A 5,122-nucleotide genomic window follows, 5' to 3' on the forward strand; every position below is an offset into this window, starting at 1 on the left:
AGCCCTGGTTTCCTTCCCTTCACTACTGGTTTCATGTTGATTTTCCTTCATTTCACTTAGTAGAATCTTCACTTCTTTCCTGTAATACTTAATCTTGTCTGTCAAGTCTGTGAGCATCCTTATCACCAGAATTTTGAAATGTGCATATGTTAGATTGACTGTCTTCTCATTGGTTAGGTTGGCTATCTCCTTGTCACTCAGTTCTCCCACTGGAACCTTGATCTGCTCCCTCCTTTGGGCCATACTTCCCTGTCTCAACCTGACAGCTTCTGTGTTTGCCTCTGCATCTTAGGTAGGGCTGTCACACTTGTTACATTATAAGGGGCAGAGCCTTGGGTATTCATCATGTGGTCTGTTCCCCACGTTGTGGCATTGTATGTGGGGGAGGGGTCCGAGAGGGTCAAGTTTATTGTCAGGGTCAGGATTTGGGTTAGAGGTAGAGTTGGGTCAGGTTCTAGGTGATGGTCAGTGTTCTGGTTAGGTTTAAGTCAGGGTCAGGTTCATGGTTAGGGATAGTTTTAGGGTAAAAATAAAGTTTAGGGCTAGGTTAAGGTTTAGCGTTAGAGTCAGGGTCATGATCAGGAAATTTTTCCCTTATTAATACAGTACTTACTCATTTTCCCTCTGTCAAACCCTCAGTCAACCACTTTCTCCAGGCTGCCTGGGAAGATATAGGAAGTAAAACAAAACAAAACATAGGCAGATGAGACATGGGAGAAAGAGCCAGGGGAGGTGGTGGAGACGGCTCATTCACACAACAAAGAGGGTGAGAAAGGCCACCATCAGGCAAAAGAGCCCTATGGCCTCTGTGAGGGCAAAGCCCAGAATGGGTAGGAGAAGAGCTGTTGCTTTAGAGAAGGGTTCCTGGCATCACCAATGATGAGGCTCCCAAACACAGTCCCAATAGAAGTCCCAGAGCCAGCCGCCCCTGTTGTGGCAGCCCCAATGAACTTGGCTGCTTTGTCAATGCCCCTTGAAATGTTGCTGGTTTGGAAGCTGCAGCTAGAAATAAGTGAGGTCTGGCAAGGAACATGGGGGTGCCAGGCTGCGGAGGCTCTCATCTGTCAGTGTCTACGGTCCTTTCAGTGCCACTGCAGACAGCAATTGACTCAGCAGCTGAGAGGTCCTCCTGACCAAGGAGTGGGTGGAGACAAACTTGGCACAGGTATACATTTTCAGGGGATGAAAGTTGGAGCAGAAGAGATGCCCCAGTGCAGAAAAGACAGAACATGATCAGATAATATTTAGGATCTAGTTTATGGTTAGCTTTGGTATTAGGGTTTACAGTCAGGTTTAGAAGTAGGTTTAGGGTTACGGTTGGGTTCATGGTCAGAATCAGTGTTAGGGTTAAGTTTAGGTTGAGTTCAGTGTTCAATTTAAGGGTTAGGGTTAGGTATGGGTTAGAAACAGGGCCAGGAAGTTCCTTGTTTGAGACTGGTGAGCTAGCTGGCTTCAGTTGAAATTGGGGGAACACATCTTGAGGATTGGGATCACTCCGGTTCCACAGTAGGTCTGTTCTAACTGATCTCTGGATGCTCTATGATGGCCCCCATGGACTTCTCAGAGACATCGTTCACCTCTGAATCCCTGCAGAGGTCCCTAGGGCCTCCTGGTCTTGCCTATCCTGCTTCTTTTTGACCTCCTCAGGTTAAGAATTGGGATGAGAGGATAACCAGGACTATTTTAAGGCAGTTATTAGCTATCTGCAGGTGGGGAAGTACAGTGTCAGGTTTCATATGGCCCCTGGTCTGCTGAAATTCTGCCTAAAAGGCTTCTTCCTTCAAGGCAGAGGCCCTCACAGCTCATCCAGTCATTTCAGATGCTATCTGATTTCTCCCCGCTGATAATCAAGGCCAAGAAGTCACTGGGGTTGCAGTAGCATGATTAACTATTGCAGTTGGTCAAGCTTGGTCTGGAGGTAGGGACCAACTCTGAATGTCAATAAGACCTCTACACCCTCTGCAGAGACCCCAGGGGCTTCTGGTGTTTGTTCCATTGGTTGCAGATGTGGGAAGCCTTGGCCCAGCAAGCCTATCCTCCGTTGAAGCCTCCAAAAAGCTAGGTATCTGGAACTTACCTCTTAAAAGGCGTCTGCACCTTGTGTGGAGGTCCATGGGGGTTAAGCAAATCAATTTAGTTTCCAGAGTGAAGCTGAACAAGCCAATCTACCTTCCAGACCATGTCACCAGAGTGACAATGTCACGTGGCTAGCTGGCTGAAGAGGGAGGAGCTTTGATGAGGTTTCAAATAGTCCCTGTTCCACAAAAGGTTTCCTTGAAAGATCTGTGCACACTTTACATTGACCCCTGGGGTCATCCCATGGGATTCCACTGCTCTTCAACCTCTCCCACATGATGAACTGGGGCCATAGATCCCTGGTAGTTATTGGAAGACCAGCTGGGTGCAGAAATGGAGAGCCGTTTTGGGGTTTCAGATCCTTGCAGTTCCTGTAGTGCCTCTCCTGAAAGGTCATTGCACTCAGCAGGGAGAACCTCAGGGTTGACTTGTGCTATTCTCATCAACTCTTCCCTCCCCTGCACAAAACATGAGACCACTAAGTGCTCAGGTTCAGCCAACTCCACTGGGGGAACAAACAATGGCATTTGGATTCATCCTTTTTCCCCAGTGGACCCTTTTTAAAAGGCTTCTTCACCCTTAGTGTTGGCCCCTGAGGTTGTCCCATGTCAGTCTCACTGCTCTATAACCTCTTCTACTCAACAAACGGGACTTCCAGGTTCCTGGGTATTATTTAAAGACTACCCAGCTACAGCGGGTAGGAAGGCCCTGCTCAGGGTTGCTTATTGTTCCTGTTTTCCCTAGGATCAGTTTTAAAAGGACTCTGTATCTTCTGTGGGAGATATTAGTGTCCACCTTTGCCAGTCTCTTCCTATTTATTTTCTCCTCTGTATGAGAAATGGTATGAAATACTCTGTTGAGGTCAGGTTGTTAGACAGTTTTGGTGACCACTTAAGAAAATTGGGACTTAGCATCTGCAATGAATATTGACTACTTCATCTCAGGACTTAAAATGGAGACTTAGATTCTGCAGCTGAAATAAGGACTTGGTCTCTGGAGGGGGAATTGGGGAACTTAGTTGCTTGTGGCACAGTTCGGGACTTATCCTTTGGAGGAAGAGCTCCTGAACTGATTTCTGATAGGAAATGACAAGACTCAGTCTCTGAAACAAAAAGTAGGAGATAGGTTCTAGGGCTATTAGTATGGAGTTAGCCTCTGAAGGACAAATTGGAGAGGAAGTAGTTTACAGCATAATTTGGGAGTTGGTATCTGGCAGGGGGAAGACAGGACTTAGTGCTTGGTATGAGGAATCTGGTGTTAGTGCCTGACCTGAGCACCTTGGAATCAGTGTCTGATAGGTGTAGACAATGTCCAAAACTGTAAAACTCTGAGATTTTACCCCACTTGCAAGCTAAAAATCTATCCTGTTTCATGGAAGTAAGCAGAAGAATGAGACTCCTGGGTCAGAGATAAAGGACTTTACTATTCACAGCAAAAGCAGTAGCCAGAGTCAGCATGAACTGGTTCTCCAAGAGGGAATAAAGTTGGGCCTAGATGCATGCCTGGGTTGTGTTATAAGAGAGGAACACTGAATTGCTCTTATAATGATTGATAACAAATCTGCTTCTTGTCTGGAAGGAAATACTACCTCTTTTCTCAAGGGAACTTGCTACAAACACAACCCTAAAAAATGGCCTGTGTGAAGAGTGGTCAGGGCCTTGCGTTCTTGGCATGCTCAGCAAGAAACATGAAGGAACCTTCAGGGATGATGGCAGAGTGCCTTTGGTTAAATCAAGTTGATCAGATGGCCTATTTTGTGATATGACAAGGTGTTCTGATTTGGGAGTTGATCTTAAGTCTAGCTTCAAATGTTGACCAGATGTCTTGATTCATTGTCAAGCACATATAGTTTTAGAATTTTGGTTGACTAAAAGGCCATTTGGGAAATTGACCAGAAAAGATTCAGATAGTGCAGGGGGTTTAATGTTTATCATGGGGGAGGTTTCCATTGAAAGCAATGGAGGCTAGAGCTTGGGTCCTACTAGGTTGAGTTCCCGGGTCTAGGGGTACTGGATAAAGCAGGTGAGCCACTCTGGGGGCTTGAAATTCCTGGAGATTCCCTCCTCAAAGTCCTCAGATCACTTCACCTTGGTCCCTGGAGCTCCTCAGCCATTCCACAACTCTCATTACCAGGAAATGACTGGGTTAGGAGGCTAGACAGCTGTAATGGTGGAAGAGTGTGGTGGGGAGGTGCCTTATTTTGTGCTTCAGATCATCCACAGTCCCTGGATGGTCTACACCTTCCTTGGAGAGCCTCCCGTTACATACTTGTTGCTCTCTGAGTTCTTTTGATTGCCAAAGCAGGGCTGGGTTGGGGCTGGGTGAAATAAAAAATAGATTCATGAGATCACATATGCAGGGTGTGTAAGATGACCAATTGTCCAAGTTTGAGGTGCTCTGAGATGTGGGACTTTTAAAAAAGACTGAATTAAAAAAAGAACTCACTTCAAATATAATGATATAAGTACTTTGAAAGTAAGAGGTTGGAAAAAGATATGCCATGCAAACATGAACCAAAGAAAACTGGACAAACTAGACTTTGGAGTAAAACTATAACCTGAGTAATTACCAAGGAAAGTTTTAAAACTTTCTGGAAAGGAAATCTCCAGGTCCAAAGTGTTTCACTGTTGAATTTCATCAAATATTTAAAGAATAAATAAAAATAAACACACAAAATCTTTTCCAGGGAACATAAGAGGAGGGAATACTTCCTAACTCACATTACCCTGATATCAACACTAGACGAAGACAGTAGAAGACAACCAATATGTCTGATAAACATAGATGCAAAAATCCTCAACAAAATATTAGAAGATTGAGCCCAGCAATATATAAAAAGAGTAATACGACACCACCAAGAGGCGTTTATCCCAGTAATGCAAAATTCTATCATCTAAAGAAGAAAAACCACATGATCATATCAATAAACGGAGAAAACGCATTTGATGAAATACATCAATAATAATAATAATAATAATAATTCCTCTCAGGAAAGTAAACTAGAGGAGAAATGTTTCAACCTGACAAAGAGCATCTACAAACAAAC

At 44.5% G+C, this 5,122-nt stretch overlaps 1 pseudogene; it reads right to left on the bottom strand.

Moving 5' to 3' along the window:
• Positions 1-750: 750 nt before the first annotated feature.
• LOC149991496 (ATP synthase F(0) complex subunit C2, mitochondrial pseudogene) lies at positions 751-1,173 on the bottom strand (annotated as a pseudogene).
• Between the last annotated feature and the right edge of the window lie 3,949 nt (positions 1,174-5,122).

This window comes from Furipterus horrens, unplaced genomic scaffold (assembly GCF_987537825.1).
Source record: "Furipterus horrens unplaced genomic scaffold, mFurHor1.1.pri manual_scaffold_17, whole genome shotgun sequence".
In the NCBI taxonomy this organism is placed as follows: Eukaryota; Metazoa; Chordata; class Mammalia; order Chiroptera; family Furipteridae; genus Furipterus; species Furipterus horrens.